This window comes from Protopterus annectens, chromosome 5.part0 (genome assembly GCF_019279795.1).
Source record: "Protopterus annectens isolate FY-2018-M chromosome 5.part0, PAN1.0, whole genome shotgun sequence".
NCBI lineage: Eukaryota > Metazoa > Chordata > Ceratodontiformes > Protopteridae > Protopterus > Protopterus annectens.
Window position 1 is genome coordinate 1,845,364,807 of NC_056735.1, and position 19,212 is coordinate 1,845,384,018.

General features: G+C 42.3%; 1 protein-coding gene across 2 annotated transcripts in view; it reads left to right on the plus strand.

Annotated features, from left to right (window-relative positions):
* NEK3 (NIMA related kinase 3) overlaps positions 1-19,212 on the plus strand; it is a 1,322,970-nt gene that overhangs the window by 511,363 nt on the left and 792,395 nt on the right. The window lies entirely within an intron of this gene.

Here is a 19,212-nt window from a genome sequence, read left to right on the forward strand (position 1 = left end):
TTCTTATAAACTTTCTAATAGAACAGTAGGTCTTGCATTAGTATGAATTTTCTGAAGGGTATAAAATCTTTAATTTCTTACTTCAATCTTTAATGATTTGCCACTAATTTGCCAGAAAAAACACAATTTTATGAAAAATGGACCAAAAAATATAAAATAGCTACACAATACAGCTGGGAACCTGTCAAAGAAGGGACACTTTTTAATATTAGCACTGTTAGCTTGAGCAGCTGACAAAATAAACAAATCTACATGCATTTCTGAAATAAAAGTAATCTATAACTCTGATTATTACAGCTATTTATTAATTGTAAACCCTCCATGTTTTCTTCCAAAACTGACATTTTGCGGAGGGATAAGAGGGAGAGCAACATTTTGAGCCAAAACCAGGGACAGTTGAGTGGTTTGGATATGCCCAATTCTATAAAGCAATTTACACGTACCTCTCAACCTGTTAACACAGGAAATCTAGACAAGGCCAAATATATTGGAGGAACATACAAACAGCACTAAAAATTGCTCTTGTATAAACTTAGTTGATAGAACAGGTCTTGCTTTAGCATGCATTTTTCTGAAGGTTATGTAGTCTGAAACTCAATGTCTATCATTATTTAGTGACCTTAATTCCTAAATGATTTGCCAGAAAACCACAAATTTTATGAGGAATAAACCAAAAAGAAGCAAAAATCTATTCATTCTGTGAAAATCTGGACAGTCGAAAGGTATAGTTCAGCTGAGCCGGGGCTGTCTGAGTTTGCCATCCTTCCCCCTCACAAAATCATGGTCGAATGGAGCCACCCCCTGCAGCCATTCCAATGTCCCATTACTTGGCTATTTCACCCCATTTACTATAAACACTGCAATGTGCATACTGCTTTACTTCTACAATGATTTGGATTTTATTTGAAAGTTTTATTCTGTATTTTACAGCACAAACACTAAAACATCTGCTAAATAAAGCAATGTAGTCTCACAATGAAAATAGACTTAGCATTAAAACTCTGCCCTTGAAACTCACATTCATTGAAACAGCAGTGAAATCCACATTCAAAGAAAATACATTTGGGTAGTATAAAGATTAACTTTGGGCTGTTTTCAAATGATAGGCCCCTTGCACACAAAACATACATAGGTTCATAGGAAGGTACTAGGCTATTGGCCCTAGGGCCTATATAAGCCTAGCCAAACGGTACCCTGACTTTTACCACCCAAAAAAATTATTTTCCTGTGCCCCTGTCAAGCAGAGCCACAGAAATGATCCCTGGGGTGAATTTCCTATCTCCCATCCAATCATCAAGATTTTTCTTGAAGAGTGCTAATGACTAGCTTTAATACAGATATGTAGTTTGTTCCAGAGTATGGGAAGTCTCTGGGACAGGAATCTATCCCTCCAGCATGTACTGTTTATTGTGGTGACAAGGTTTAGGTCCCTAGAGCGTGTAGCTTGGTGGGATTGGGATTTCATTAAGTGTAGCATGTCCAACAGCTCTGGGTTTGACATAGCTTTGTATGTTAGGCAGAGATCGCCTCTGAGTAGACGATATGCGACAGAGTAAAGCTGGAGTTTTTTGAGACGGTCTGCATAGGGCATCTGTTTGAGGCCAGTAATCCTCTTTGTGAGTTACTTCTGCAGCCTTTCTAGTTATTTTAGATGTCTTGTGAGGTACATACCAAAAGGGGCGTTGTACTCTATAATGGGTCTAATGAGTGATGAGAAGAGGGGAACAATTACCTCTTTTTTCCTGGATGATAAACCTTTTGTGATGAGGTGTGCCACGTACAAGGATTTTCTGACTACTGTGGCAATGTGATTATCAAAAGAGAGACTACTGTCCACCTGTGTCCCAAGGTCCCTTATCACACTTTCTGTGTTAAATAGACTACCGCCTATGTGGTAGTTCATGGGTACAGAGTTTTTACTAAAAGGGATGACAATGCACTTTTTGGCATTGAGCTTGAGGCCATGGCTTTGACACCAGGCATCTGTCTCAGTGAGGCCCTTTTGAAGGATGTCCACACCGTTGAGTTTTAATTATAGCTCCTAGTTTGCAGTCATCTGCGAACTTTGTTAGCCAAAGATCTTCTGTGTTAGCCTATACTTCAGAGAAGTAGACACCAAACAGGAGAGGACCAAGGACTGAACCCTGTGGTACTTCACTTGTCACTGGTCTGAAGTTAGATTTAGAGTCTGCTACCTTCACAGTGTGGGTTCTGTCAGTGAGCCAGTTGGCAACCCATCTTTTGACATAGGGATTTATACCTAGTTTAGTGAGTTTATCTATAATTCCAGAGTGGGGGATGGTGTCAAAAGCCTTGGTGAGATCTAGATAGGCTGTGTGAACCACCTTACCCTCATCTACGGCTTTGGTGACCGCTTCAAAGAAGTCTATCAGGTTTAGGAGACATGATCTGCCTTTTACAAAACCAAACTGGGTAGGGTCCAGAGTTTGGAGATTACCAATGTCATTGTTTATAAGTTCCGTGATGATACGTTCCATAGCCTTGCAGACCAGGCTCATCAGGCTAATGGGGTGGTAGTTCCTGGTGTCCGTGGTGGCTCCCCCTTTGTGGAGTGGGATAACCGTTGTTGTGTACCATTCAGTGGACACAAAACCTGAGGTGAGGCTATGATTGAACATGGCACTTAGGTGGGGTGCCAGTTTGTTCTGTAGTTCATGTAGAACGCAGCCTGGGGTGTTGTCAGGTCCCATGGATGCTGTGTTCTTGGCTTTGGAGAGTGTGTTTTTTTACCTGTGCAGCCATGATTACACGAACTTTGCATTCTTCCGGTATAGAGATGGGCCCTTTAGGGGGTGAGAGAGGGGTAAAGTTAGCACTGAACCTATCTGCCAGGAAGTTGGCAATATCAGTTGGTTCTGTATATTTAGTGCCATTTTGCTGTAACTCAGTGCAGATCTGAATGTTGCCCTGTGTTGTGTGATACACCTTCCTGATTGTATTAAATTATATTTCTTGTATAATACACTACAGTTGTTAGAGGGTGTTTTAAATTTTATTGTTTTGAACATTTTTCCAGTAAACAATGAAACAAAATGCATGCACCAATAATGACAAAACTGCCCAATTGAGAACATTTCCATCATAAAAAAAAGTCTACTCAAACTTATACAATACACCAGTAGCAGTAAATATGCACAATCTCTGCAGCAGTAAGTCATTTAAATAATTCCACATTAAAGAGAACTGTAACTAATGAAGAGGTTGCTGCTTATTAGTATCTTCACCAACGAGGATAGTCTTAGTATGGCAGCATCCAAACCTTGTGGGAGTAGAACCCACAGCCATCTGCATCAAACACGAGTACACAACCTGTTGTGCTATTAACAATGCAAGCAGACTCAGCATAAGCAGCACTAAATTACTCTTCCCCTGCAGCTATCAGCTCCTTATAAAATCTACTCAGTACTCAACTGTATCTCAACTTTACAGCACAAGAAATCTGTAAAAAGCCAAAAATTATTGTGGGGGTGGGGGGGGGGCAAAAGCCCAAAAACCAGGGGGACAAACATTGATTGTATAATCTTGGAAAGTTGGTAGAATAAAATGCTATGTTACCAACATACATTTTACTGCCCAGTCCTGAACCCAGGTCACTGTGCAAAACAGTCAGAGCAACATACCACTATGCCAAATCAGCTGCTTTGTGAAAGAGAGGAAGACTGAAACTTAAATGGCTATCATTTAGTGAATTCAGTTCTCACCATAGCTGTCAACCTCTTAGCACAAAACACCTGGACAAACCCAGTAATGGGGGAATACAGCCCTCAAAGATATTCAGTGAATTCAGTTCTTGCCATAGCTCTCAATCTTAGCACAAAAAAACTGGGCGAAGCCAATAATGGGGGAATACAGTCCCAAAAATAGGGACAAATTTGAAATATTCATCTTATAAACTTAGAAAATTGGTAGAATAAAAGGTTTTGTGCTACTATATACTTTCTGAAAAATATTGTTGTGTCTTTTGGCTTTTCCCGATTAGGGGTCGCCACAGTGGAACTCTGGTCCGCTAATGATTGGCAGTAGATTTTTACGTGCCGAGTTGCCAGCTCTGACGCACAACCTTCAACGAAGGTATGTGAAGTCTGAAATTCAAATGCCTGTCAATTTTATTTATTTAACATTTGTTAACCAGGAAAGTCAGGCGGAACAAAAACAATTTTCAGCAGAGGCCCAGGGAAAAATACTGCAGGCACATGTCTTTGTAATGTGGGCGGACACCAGAGCAAACCCACACAAACACAGGGAGGAAATGCAGACTCCACACAGCAGGCACCCCAGCCAAGAATCAAATCAGAAAACCTCTAGCTGTGAGAGAACAATGCTACCACTTCACCATCAAAACAAGCCCACACAGGACATGCAGACTTCACCCTACTCAAGGATCAAACCTGCAGCTGTGAGGCAACAATGCTACCACTGCTCCATCAACCATCTCAGAATTTAAGTATTCAGAAACCACAGATGTTATACAGAACAGAACAAAATATTTGGCAAAAATCTGCAAAATTTCACAAATGGTGGATAGGGAATTCAGGCTCTTATTACCTGCAGTAAAGGTACAGGGTTCAAGCCTGATCTCTAACCACCACCACTTACATGTTCTCTGTAGGCATTGCCAACTGTGACTTGTGGTCATCCATGTGTTTGTAATTATTTATGCATCCTTATGGCTCATGTAATACAGTATGTATGTCTGTAGAGGTTTTCAACTTGCAATGGGGCCATTGGAATGGACCCCCATTGTAAATCAAGGAGTTGCTGTGCCAAAATCACGTAGTTTATTATATATCTTCCAATAGCAGCAGCAGCTATCACAGTCATGAGCAGTGATAAAAGTCTGAATACTTGAAGGTTGATATTAGCCATTAATTTGGAAGCAAAATATCTCTCATCAGTCACCTTGCACTAGAATAAAACTCAAGTACAAAAAAACACTGAGTACCTTCATATTTTGTAAAGGTCTTTATGGCACAACACTAAATAAATGCTGAGTTGTTTTAGAAAAAATTATATTTCACAGGACTTCTCAGACTTATTTTCTTTTTTCTTCTAAGTCCTATTTTGAGAATGATTCAGGGCACGTTAGAAAATACATTTGGAATAAACATATCTGAAATTTCTTTCAGACAGTTTTGCCATTTGACATTAAATAAATAACTATTATTTAAACAAGAGAGTATTTTGGTGTTATTTTGTTCCCATAACTTTGAAAATGTGTGTGGCAACTGGGGCGTTTACACACACAGACACACACACACACACACACACACACACACATGCACACACACACACACACACACACACACACACACACACACACACACACACACACACCCTTGCACCTGCCAGTAAATGAATAATCCATCAAGCCACGATCCAGCCAGTAAATGAATAAATAATCCATCCACAAAGTGAATGAATAATCTGCCAAGACATGATTCAGACAGTAAATAAATAATCCATCCACAAAGTAAATGAAGCCTTTCAAGTCACAATCCAGCTAAAATAATCCATCCCACACTAAACGATCCGGCCACGAAGTCAACGGTCCCAGAATCCCGCGAGAGAGAGTGAAGTCAACGGTTCAATCCACAAGAGAGCACGTCCTTCACCAGCCTGCGGACATTGCAGTCCAACCCCCTTCCAGTCGATGCAGTTATAACTGCATAGACTTCTGTGATATCTGGAGTTAAACATTGTGATGTCAATCCGGACTGCTGGTGAGATAGTCTGGATTTTGTGTGCATGCTCCAGACTGCTTCACCAGCAGTCTGACATCGGGAAAACACGCGAGTGCTCATGCGCGATGTTCGGGACTCGCATTTTTTTTTTTTATTTTATTTTATTTTAGTTATTTTATTTTATTTTTTTGTTTATCTGATTTTACAGCTGGGAGGGCTGCAGTCCTGCAGTCCAATAGCACGAGCCGTCCCTGCCTGAAATAACATATCTAACAACTGAATATCAATTTTAGCATAAGCAATTTTAAGCTCATTTCTTGAAATTTCTTGATACGTGTCAGATAATAATAATTCATTTATTCTATTATTATAGTCAACAAGGTCCATGATAACGACCCCCTCCCCCTTTGTCCGGTTTCATTATACGAAGAGATTTATCATGAGCAAATTCAAATAGTAAATTCTTCTCATTGTGACTCAAATTAGAATATCCAATCCCTGGTTGTTTGGTAATGCATCTAAAATCATTAACACAAACTTGCTCAAATGACAATAAAGATCCATGAACTGGAGGATTAAACTTACTGGATTTCTTTAAAACTTTATTGCCATCAACATTAGTATCATTGAATGAATTTCCACAAAATAAAGCAACCAAATTAAGCTTGCGAATAAAAAGCTTTAATTCAGAGTCTGGTCAGATGTCCTTCATGGATGCATCTGCAGTCATAACAACTGGGTTGTCCTGTCGTCAGGCAGCCCTGCAGTCGGCCGGATTCCAAAGTCCGGGTCCGGCTTCGGCTGATGTCGCACTTCACCCGACGTCATCTCTGCTGGTCTCCGGGTATAAAGGCATCAGCTGACGCCATTTTCTTCAGTCTTTCTTGCCGCGTGGCGCCCGAAGCAAGTGCCGGTCGGTCGGATCCAGAGATTTCTACTACCGAATACTACTTCGAAGACTTCTAAAAGCTAAGTACCCCGTTGGGGACTCTTTCTTGCCTCAGCCGATGTCAGAAAAAGTCAATAACTGTTTAACTTGTGGGAAACAAATACCTCATAAAGATTTCCACTCTTACTGTTTGCCTTGTTTAGGCCCAGACCACGACGTAGCAGCCTGTTCGGCCTGTGCTTCCTTCAACCGACGACGCTTAGGCGGGTCGGAGTTTGCTGAACAGTTTTTCGGTTCTGAATTTGCGTACATTATGCCGTCGGATCCTCCGACTACCCAAATTGTTAAGAACGCAAAGAAAAGACCGACACTCGCGGTCCACGGTTTCGGCGAAACCATGGTAAAGCAAACCATGAGTGTCTCGGTTTCGGCGAAACCGAGAAAACGGTTCAAAGCACAGCTGAATCTTTGACTACTTCTGAGGTTCCTGCTACCTTACTTGAATCGGCCTCTGAAGTTTTACCTACTACAGTGGCTTCTAGTGAATTATCAGACACCATCCCTTTGGATGTCTCTACCCCAGCACGTGGTGCTGCTAGGCCTCCTGCAGCCATGTCCATTAAGGCCTTTGCCAGGGCTAAAGCAGCCAAGTCTACTAAATCAGTGCCTGTTAAACCCCCCTCAACCAGGCCTACTTCTAGTTCACAAATGCTTACTCTGGCAGAAGATTTAATATCCTTAATTAGGGGATCTCAATCTCACCCAGACAGGGCCTCTCAGCCCCCAGAGAAGAGACCTAGGGCAGAGCCCCCCGAGCCTGTGTCCTCTGATGATTCTGCGGATGACTCAGATATTACAGACCAGCCAGAGGCTCCTTTCTCCAATTATGAAGACTCAGATGCTGAAGAATCCATTCCAGCTGCTTCTCCACCAGAAGAATTCTCCTTTGGGGAAACCTTACATGCCATGCGAGAACAATTCCAATGGCAGCAACAGGATTTCTCAGACTCCAGAAAAAGACTTAGGACTTTTCTGCACCTTCCACAACACAGGCCCTTAGCTATACCTCCTGTCCTCCCTGTTGTGGACGATGCTTTTAATGATGTCTGCTCTGCACCAGATTCCTTACCTCCAGCCCCTGCCAAACCAGACAGATTTTACAGGGTACCAGACACGCATCATCACCTATACAAGGCCCCTCTTGCAGACCCCGAAACTATATCCCAGGGGCCTAAGGCAGTAGCCTCGACCACAGCAAAAGGCCCTATTCCTTCTGAAAGGGAAGCCAGGTCTTTAGACAGATGGGGCAAAAAAGTTTATACCTCAGCTACTCTCTCAGCTAGAGCTTTAAACTGTCAGTTTCACATGATACAATACCAAGAGTTTATGCTTGATCAGTTAACTAAAAACTATCCTCTGACGACTCTATAGATAAGAAATATGTATTAGAAATGGTAAATAACATACAACAGGTTAGTAACCATTCCTTAAAATGTGGCTATGATGCACTGGAGGCTTCATTTAGATCAGCCATGACTGGCACAGTGATAAGAAGACATGCATGGCTGAAGGAACAAGTCTTACCGGATCATGTTAAAGCTAAGTTATTAGATGCTCCTATGGATGAGACCAGTTTGTTTGGTACATCTGCACAGCAGGTAATGAAGAAAATGGAAGAAAAGGCAAAATCTGTTCAAACGGTTAAAGATTTCTTGCAGGTTCAGCCCCCAAGGTTTAGCAGGAACTGGCCTGCCAAAAATTGGTCCTTTCCTGACTCCACAAGATCCCAAAGGGGCAGGAATAGACGTTCCAAAGGCAGAAACCAATCCAGAGGAGGTGCCTACAGAGGACGACAGTGGCAAGGTAATAACAGAGGCACAGACTCAGCCACTACCACTACAACAGCACAATCACAGTGACTTAACTCTACATCCGCCTACCAGGGAACAAATAGCAGCTCCATTAGGCGGAAAATTAACCTTATTTTTAAAAAACTGGCACTACATCACAAAAGACAAGTGGATTTTGCAAACCATAGACCAAGGTTACCGGTTCCACTTTCACACTCTCCCAGTCAAAAGAGGAATGCCAAACCTGCCTCCAAATCAAAAAACAGAAGCTCTACAGCAGATAATGCAATTAGTAAAGATGAGAGCTGTGGAAAGAGTGCCAATAACAGAACAAGGCAAAGGATTTTACTCCAGACTATTCCTAGTTCCAAGAAAGGAAAAAAGTTGGAGACCTATTCTCGACCTGTCCACCTTAAATACATACATCATTGTCCCAAAATTCAAAATGCTGACCCTACAGCAACTTCTTCCCATGCTGGGCAAGGAGTGTTGGCTGGTAACTCTAGATCTCAAGAAGGCATACCTGCACGTCCCCATTCGACCAATTTGCAGAAGATACCTCAGATTTCTTGCAGGATCAGAGCATTATCAATTCTCAGCATTGCCCTTTGGCTTATCTACTGCCCAGAGTATTCACAAAATGCCTGGCATCAGTAATCGCCTACTGCAGACTACAGGGAATCCAAATTTATCCTTACCTGGACGACTGCCTGCTACAAGGGGACAACAGAAGCAAGCTGACAACAGATTTACAAAGGGTCATTTACTTGCTACAAGCACTGGGATACACAGTCAATTTACAAAAGTCAAGGCTGATACCATCCCAAACAAGGACATTCCTGGGCGCGGAATTGGACACTGTAAAACAAATGGCATTCCTAACCGCAGAAAACAAAAAGAACTCCCTCTCTACTTCTTGGCTCTAACAAAACAGAACAAGTTAACAGCAAGAAAAGTCCTTCAGGCCTTGGGCTACATGGCATCATGCATAATCTTGGTTCCACATGCCAGACTACATATGAGAAAACTACAGTGGTACCTAAGGAATTTATGGTCCCAACACAGGCACAGCCTAGAAGCGGAAATTCCACTAATCCCATGCCTAAAACAGGAGTTCCTATGGTGGGCACAAGCATGCCAGTCAAACCCAGGCCTACCCTTTCACAGCTATCAAGCAAGCCAGACCATCACAACAGACACCTCAGACCTAGGATGGGGGGCTCACATGCTGGACAAATGTGTACAAGGATTGTGGACGCAGGATCAACTCCACCTGCACATCAACCTAAAAGAAATGCTGGCAGTAAAACTGGCAATCCAAAATTTCAGACCATTTCTCAAAGAGGGCCATTTGATGATAAGGACAGACAACACCACAGTCATGTGGTACATCAACAAGCAGGGAGGCACTCATTCATACCCCCTATGCAGAATGACTTTGGAGCTTTGGAACCTGGCACTCAGCTACAACATCCAGTTACAGGCAATATTTGTACCGGGAAAGGACAATACTCTAGCAGACATATTGAGCAGAACCACATCCGATGCCCACGAATGGATGCTACACCCGGACATCTTCAAGACCATCTCAAAGAAATGGGGGAGCCCACAGATAGATCTATTCGCTTCCCCTCTCAATCACCAGCTCAAAAAATTCTGCACAAGGACATTCCACCCACTTGCATGGAAAGTGGATTCGCTCTCCTTCAGCTGGAAAGGTCTAACAGCATATGCATTTCCACCTCTTCCCTTGATACACAAGGTATTACTAAAAATCAAGGAGGAACGTCCAAGGATAACCCTGATAGCTCCAAACTGGCCAAGACAACACTGGTACCCATTACTGAGGAGCATGTCTCGGGACAACATGTGGCCAATACCCCTGATGCCTTTGATGTTAACTCAGAACAACTACAGCATCATGCATCCAAACCTAAAAACGTTGCAACTGACTGCATGGCACATCACATAGCAGCAACTAACCCAGAGCTTTCCCAAAGGGTTAAAGACATTATCCTTGAAGCCCGCAGACCTTCAACAAGAAGGAACTATGCAGGAAAATGGAAAAGGTTTGTCATTTGGAGCACTGAAAGAGGAAAAGATGTGTCAATTATAGATATGGCTAACATTTTGGAGTATCTGGCAGAGCTTCTACATACAGGCCTGTCCTATTCCTCCATCAAGATACATGCATCAGCTATTTCAGCAGAATACAGCTTTGATCCACCTGTCTTTTCACATCCTTTACTCAGGCAGTTCCTCAGAGGAATCAAGAATGTAAAACCTCCAAGGAAACCACCATTGCCAGCTTGGGATTTGAACTTTGTGCTAGAAAAATTGACACTCGCACCTTTTGAACCAGCAGCTACAGCGGACCTACAGCATCTATCGTGGAAAACTGCTTTCCTACTGGCAATAACCTCAGCAAGGAGGGTCTCTGAACTTCAGGCCCTAATGGCGGTACAGCCCTTCCTAATCTTCCACCAAGATAGAGTGTCCATGAGGACTAATCCTACTTTTATGCCTAAGGTGATATCCAGAGTGTCTTTAAACCAGGCAATCCACCTACCTACCTTCTTTCCCAACCCACAAAACAGAGGGGAAAGAATGCTGCATTCCTTGGATGTACATAGACAGTTACGCTACTACCTGGACAGAACAAAAAGTAGCAGAAAAACTGACCAGCTTTTTGTAGCCTATGCAACAGGAAGGGAAGGAAAAGCAATTTCCAAACAGACAATCTCCAAATGGATAGGAAATTGCATACGATTCTGTTACTCCTTCCATGGAAAACCAATTCCACAGAACATAAGGCCTCATTCTACAAGGGCAACAGCCACTACCACAGCCTTCCTACGAGGTGTGGCAACCAAGGACATTATTGAGGCGGCTACTTGGACCTCCGTGCATACATTTGCCAAGCATTATAACTTACCTTTGTACTCCAGATCCCGAGCAGGGTTTGCCACTGCTGTGCTGCAAGGGATCCTAACCACCATATTCTAAATTTTTCCTCCTCTCTTAGTTGGCTATGGTATTCTACCCAGTTGTTATGACTGCAGATGCATCCATGAAGGACATAGTACAGTTTTGTACCTACCATAAATGTAGATGTCCGAACTGGATAGCATCTGCAGTCAGGATTACCCTCCCTCCTTCCCTCTGTGGTACTCCTAGGTATTTACCCTCTTAATAGCTAGCTAGTGGGGGGAGTCTCTTATGGTGTATTTGTTTGTATATATGTACATACATGCTTATTTTCTGAGTTTGCCTTCTATCCATTTTGGAAACATTGGCATTTATCCAAAAATTAGCCTTCCAGGAAGGGCAACTGGCATCTGGGGCAAGAAACACTGAAGAAAATGGCGTCGGCTGATGCCTTTATACCCGGAGACCAGCAGAGATGACGTCGGGTGAAGTGCGACATCAGCCGAAGCCGGACCCGGACTTTGGAATCCGGCCGACTGCAGGGCTGCCTGACGACAGGACAACCCAGTTGTTATGACTGCAGATGCTATCCAGTTCGGACATCTACATTTATGGTAGGTACAAAACTGTACTTTCTCGCTCTAGTTGCAGGGATAAACCCAAACCGATTAGCCAACAAGTCAGCATGCTGGACTGAAAAATCCTTGAGAAAATTTGAAAATGGTTCATAGGTTCATAGGTAGGTACTAGGCTATTGGCCCAAGGGCCTACGTAAGCCTAGTCAGCAAGGTACCATAGCTTATGCCACCCAAGAAAGTTATTTTCCTGTGCCACTGTCCAGCAGAGACACAGAAGTGATCCCTGGGGTGCATTTCCTATTTCCCATCCACTCATCAAGATTTTTCTTGAAGAGTGCTAATGAAGAACTTCGCTTGACATAGATGGGTAGCTTGTTCCAGAGTATAGGAAGTCTCTGGGACAGGAATCTGTCCCTCCAGCGTGTCCTGTTTATTGTGGTGACAATGTTTAGGTCCCTAGAGCGTGTAGCTTGGAGGGACTGGGATTTATTTAGATGTAGCATGTCCAACAGTTCTGGGTTTGACATAGCTTTATATGTTAGGCAGAGATCACCTTGGAGTAGGCGATATGTTACTGAGTAAAGCTGGAGTTTTTTGAGGTGGTCAGTGTAGGGCATTTGTTTGAGGCCAGTAATCCTCTTTGTGAGGTACTTCTGTGGCCTTTCCAGCTGCTGCAGATGTCTTGTGAGGTACATTCCAAAAGGGACGTTGTACTCTATAATGGGTCTAATGAGTGACGAGTAGAGGGGAACAATGACCTCTTTTTTCCTGGATGAGAACCCTTTTATAATGAGGTGTGCCACGTAGAAGGACTTCCTGACTACTGTGGCGATGTGACTATCAAAGGAGAGACTACTGTCCACCTGGGTCCCAAGGTCTCTTATCATGCATTCGGTGTTAAGTAGATTGCTGCCTATGTGGTAGCTCATGGGTACAGAGTTTTTACCAAAGGGGATGACACTGCACTTTTTGGCATTGAGCTTGAGGCCATCGCTCTGACACCAGGCATCTGTCTCAGTGAGGTCCTTCTGTAGGATGTCCACATCATTTGGGGACTTGACTATGGGTCCTAGTTTGCTGTCATCTGCGAACTTTGTCAGCCAGAGGCCTTCTGTGTTAGCCTGTACTTCAGAGAAGTAGATACCAAACAGGAGAGGTCCGAGGACGGAACCCTGTGACACTCCAGTTGTCACTGCCTTGAGGTCAGATTTGGAGTCTGCAACTTTTACAGTGTGACGTAGGGATTTATACCTAGTTTAGTGAGTTTAGCTATAATTCCAGAATGGGGGATGGTGTTGAAAGCCTTGGCGAGGTCAAGATAGGCTGTGTGAACCACCTTACCCTCATCCACGGCTTCGGTGACTACCTCAAAGAAGTCGATCAGGTTCAGGAGGCATGATCTGCCTTTCGCAAACCTGAACTGGGTGGGATCCAGAGTTTGGTGGTTACCAATGTCTTTGTTTATGAGTTCCATGATGATACATTTCATGGCCTTGCAGACCAGGCTCGTCAGGCTAATAGGTTGATAGTTCCTGGGATCAGTGGTGGCTCCCCGTTTGTGGAGTGGGATAACTGTTGTTGTGTGCCATTCAGTGGGCACAAAGCCTGATGCGAGGCTATTATTGAACATGGTGCTTAAGTGGGGAGCCAGTTCGTTCTGAAGTTCATGTAAAACGCAGCCTGGGATGTTGTCTGGTCCCATGGATGCTGTGTTTTTGGCAAAGTCACTATTAGAGTTCAGTACCTTTTTAACTACTCCATTAGGATCAACATTGGAAAAACTGCAGTCCAATAGCTCTACCATTATAAAAGGATGATTTCTGAAAATGATTCCTTTGAAGAGGAATGTGGGGTTCTTATGGATATGTTCATTAAGCGTGGGTATCCTATGGATTTTTTGATACCCACATTTGATGAAATGATTGTTAAGAGAAAAAAATGTTTGTTATGTTCCTTTGTTATACTCCAATACTACGGGGGTACAGAGGCTGGTGGTCTGGACTCCAACCTACCCTCTGGTGGGGTGGAATCACAGAGGGTTAATGTTAAGAACTACAATAGGTCCTTTGTTTGCACTTATTCTTTGGATAGTCCAGGGATTGTTCAGGCATTAAGACGTAATTGGTTACTGATTTATTCTAACCCACTATTGTGTAAAATGCTGGGTGATGGACCAACTGTGGTTTATAGGAAGGACGCTATTATGAAGCAGTTGTTAGAGAGAAGGCATTATGCTAATTTAAGTAGAAGTGGTTCACTTGCACTACAAGGTATGGTTAAGTGTGGATGTTGCAAAATATGTCTGCGTATTTTGGTTGGACAACAGTTTTTCTGCAATGGACAAAAAGTTTTGGTCAAGGAAAAATTTTATTGCAATACTAAATGGGCTGTCTATGCTGCTTGTTGTTCACATTGTTTGGCTTATTACATTGGTAAAACTATTAGACGTATCAAAGACAGGCTTTATGAACATGAAAGGGACATTTCTAACAAGAAAGATACTAATGCATTGTATAAGCACATTGAAAAATTCCCTGGTCATAGTTTTGGTTATTTTGTAATTGAACAACTTAAGAAAGATGACAGGGGAGAGAATTGTTGAAGAACATCTGTTAGTTAGGGAGTTAAAATGGCAATTTAGGCTTAATTCCCTTGTGGAGCCTGGGTTGAACGACTAAGGTTGCCACCCGTCCCGTTATCAGCGGGACACTTACGGGTTGAGCTGCCTCAACCCGCTGTAGAAAGTAGTGGGACTTGAAAAGTCCCACTTTTCGCGGTCACACCGAATTGCCATTGAAAAGCCGCAGTTACTTACGGCTTTTCCACGGCAATTCAATTACGTCACCAACCTGGACCAGCAGGCAGATCTATTACCTGTTAGGTCCAGGTGCTTTAAATCATGTAGCAATTGGCTGCAAATCATGAAGGGAGTGGGGATTGGGGCAGGAAGAGCCCTGTAACGATCGCGGCTATAGAGTGGTTTGTTTTTAATGCTTCTACAGTCGCAAATTAAAAAGACGAGTTTTTTTTTTTTTTTAATGAGTCAGACAACCAATATGTGTAGTAGAGAGTAGCTGATTATGCTTTCTTGCTTATGCCATACAGTAGTTACAGTTGTTGTATTAATACTTATACTCCAGTTCTCTGCAATCTTCCCAAAAAGCTTTTTCATGAGAATATTAAAATAATATGGAGAACACCCTCCACATAAGGGATGCCACTGTGCAAGAAATGCTTTTCTGGCATGTTTGCTGTCTGTTTGCTCGTAACTGAACAGGCTCAAGCAGATGTGTTTTAAGTGAACGTGTTCTACAATTATCAGTTACAGATAACGTGTGCTGCAGAATTGTGATATAGGGTAGTAGTACTTTTTCAAAGGACAAGTACCAGATCTAGTATCAGGATATAAAACATTAAAAAAAAAAAACAAGCAAAACATGAGTAGATATGGTTTGTTTTAAATATGGGGAAAACGTGAGCGTTCCCCTTTCAGTCATCTGTGCAATGTAAACTACAAGAAGCTGTATGTTCATGTAATTTATTAATTTCAATGTGTTTACTGGTTTAGGGCACTTTCACTTTATAACATTTTTTCAGACTCATCCCAGCCAGCTAGCCATTCCAGCAGCCAGCCAGCTGTTATCCCCATAAGAGTACTTCCTTCACCATTCCTGTGGTGACGTCATGGCAGAGGGTGCAGTCAGTGTCATATTGGCCATATCCCCATGTCCCACTTTGGCCCGCTTAAAAGGTGGCAGGCCTATGAACGACACTTGCTCCATTTCCCCTATTTTGCATCTCAAAAGTTTGGAATGTTAATTGTTTTCAGTATTTTAGTATTTTAATACAAAAATTTTACCTATATAATTATACATATATGTATGTATATATATATATATATATATATATATATATATATATATATATATATAGATAGATATATGTATATATATATATATATATATATACACACACACACACACACACACACACACACACACACACACACACACACACACACACTTTTTACATATATTACTTATTATGCTTTTATCTTTTTAAATTAAAAATTGTATTATTGAATCACGTGACTGGTTTTATTGCTATTTAAATTTTTGGTTGGGTTGTTTCATTAGTTCTGATGGTGTCCTAATGGATGAAAGTGCTTAACTGAAACTGATGGTGTTGGAATAAAGCATTTTTCACTGGTTTTCGTCTCCCTTGGCTTGTGTTCAGGAGTGGAGTTTACGTTATTTAAAGCTTCCTCAATTTTTTTCATCTTTTTGTCATTTGACTTTATATTTTCCTTCAGTATCACATTTTTTGAACAATACAGAGTGCATATGATTTATTTCCTCAAAAATACTGGAAGCCAGCTCCTTTACTAAAGCAGTAGTTTGAACTGCTTTTTCCGAACAACTCTGAGGTTCTTCCCAACCAGTACTGTTTCTGTTTTTCGTTTCTGGTTGATTTTCCCTTAAATTTTCACATTTCTTCCCTCCTGGAATACAGGCAGTATCATTACTAACCAGTAAACAAGTTTCACAAAAGTGATAACTTTTACTGGCTTTTAAAACAATTTCTCAGTTTTCACATTGGAAAAGCTCTTTTTCAATGTATTGCTCAGCTGCCCTCAAGGAAGTCAGATAATGCAGATTGTTGTTAAAAAGTCACATTCATTGTACTTGATTTTATTTATTTATGTATGTATTTTAATTAATTAATTAATTAATTAATTAATTAATTAATTAATTAATTAATTAATTTTGAGTTAGTTAAAGTAGGTAAACTAGACCCAGGAGCACCTTTTCAACTACAGCTTTGTTACTTGTAATATAAACATACCTAGAAAAACAAAGTAAATAAGTTGAATAGGAGTTTGTTGCAGAATGAACAATAAAAATGCAATATTAGAAATTGAACTGGAGTGTGATGGGCTGTGATCTATGCTCTTTAGCATTTACAGGTAGCAGTATTAAATGGGGTTTTAAATTTTTTTGTGATTGTGACAGTAAGTGAAAAAGGATTCCACAGTTTTGGTCCAGGGATAGAGAATGTTTAGTACTTTGAAGGTGTCACAGAGCATTCAGAATAGATTGGCCTGTGATTGAAGCGAGGAAGTTCTTTGGGCTGGTCTTTATTGCTAAAAAGCACAGTCATTTAAGCTGAGATATTGGAACCTTTGGTATGAACTCATAAACTGGGACTAGTGATGGATTAGAAATATTAAGGGGGTAAGCACATAAAATCACAGGCTTTATTTAAGCACTTGTAATAGGTGACTCTATCGTCAGGCACACTGACGTCCCGCTCACCAGGCTGAACAAGGAGAAGGTCACGGTGAGCTGCCTGTCGGGCGCTAGCATCCGCCACATAACACAAGCACTCAGGTCACTCCAAGGCAAGTACATATATGACTCAGTCATTGTCCATGCTGGTGTGAATGACCTGAGACGTACCTCCCTGGACTACATGAAAAGAGACCTAGAGGAGCTCTCTGAGCATGTAGCCCAGGCCGGTATGACCCTGACCTTGAGTAGCATCTACCCTCACCAAGAATGATGCCACAATATGAAGACAAGATGATCAATTTCAACAATTGACTTAAGTATTGGTGTTATTCAAAGGGGATCCAATGCCTGTCAGCCTGGGATGACATGCTCAACAAGCCACGATGCTTCGCTAGGGATGGCTTGCACCTGTCACCCCTGGGCTTTCGGGATATTGGCAAAGGCTCTTGCCACCCCCATAGTGCCTTTTTTAGGCAAGGCTCAAAAGACAAACCCACCTCCATAGGTATCACAAGGGTTAAGAAACTAAGAGTAATGCTACTCAATGCCAGAAGTCTAAACCTCAAGATGCACGCACTTGAAACTCTCCTTAGCATGGAGAACATTGATATCTGTGCAGTAACAGAAACCTGGTTTAAGGCACCCAAGAGCACCCCAGCACTACCAGGTTATACCTCATACTATGCTTTTCGGCCCCAAAACTTGGACCGAACCACAAAATGAGGGGGAGTATTAATATTCGTCAAAGATACCCACACCTCCAGGTTGGTGGCACAACAAGAAGCATCAGAGACTATCCATGTGCAACTAACAGTGGGTAAAACTGCCTTCCAGTTTATAGCCTGCTACAGACCACCCTCCCAAACCCAGGAACCACACTCGGCCTTCCTGAGAACACTGGAAAATATGAAGGTCTCTCCAAACACCATTATATTGGGCGACTTCAACTACCCAAACATAGACTGGGAGCATTACTCTAGCTCCAACACCTTAGCCCAAAGGTTCCTAGAATTTATAAACTCAAATGCTATGTAACAACTTGTTACCACTCCCACAAGAGGGGAAAACATACTGGACCTGATCATCACCAACATGGGTGCTCTATGCTCCAGACCAGAAGTGCATCCCTCACTGGTAAGATCAGACCATAAACTAATCTCACTGGATATTCACATCCCGACCCCACCCCCTGCCCAGAAAACCACAGTGAAAAACTTCTCTAAAGCAAATTTCACACTCCTCAAAACCGAGGTGGAATCCTTCAAAGCCCCTGGGCCTGTGGAAAATACGGCCCTGACCGCAGAATCCTTTATAAACGCATTCTATGAACACCTTCAGGAATGCATGGATCATGCAGTCCCAAATAAAACCAAGACCCAATCCTCCAAAGACAGGTGTCCTGTCTGGTGGACCCCAGCCATAAACAAACTATACAATAGAAGGAAGAAGCTACTACATGATAGAGCAAAATCCCAAAAAGGGAAGGCATCTCTGATCAGTATTAGCAAAAAACTACGGGCACTCATAAAATCGTCTAAGGCCAGCTTCAAGAGAAAAATTGCACAGGACACTAAGGATAATCACAAGGCTTTCTTTAGTTATGTTAGGAACCTGGGTGGGAATTCCCAGATATGCTCAGAATTAGTCCAAAATGACAAAAAATACACCGAACCCACGGACATTGCCAACATCCTAGCCGACAGGTTCAGCGCAAACTTCTCCCCCCCCTCCCCACCAAAAGGGCAAATATCTATCCCAGCAGAGTGCTGCCCCCCTGACATTTCAGATGCTCAGGTAAGAGCTGCCCTCTCCAAAGCAAAAAACACAGCATCAATGGGACCAGACGGTGTCCCGGGCTGCGTCCTACATGAACTTCAAGAAGAGCTAAACCCAAACATAAAACTACTGTTCAATCTCAGCCTTACTACAGGATATGTACCCAAAGAGTGGCCTACAGCAACAGTGGTCCCTCTT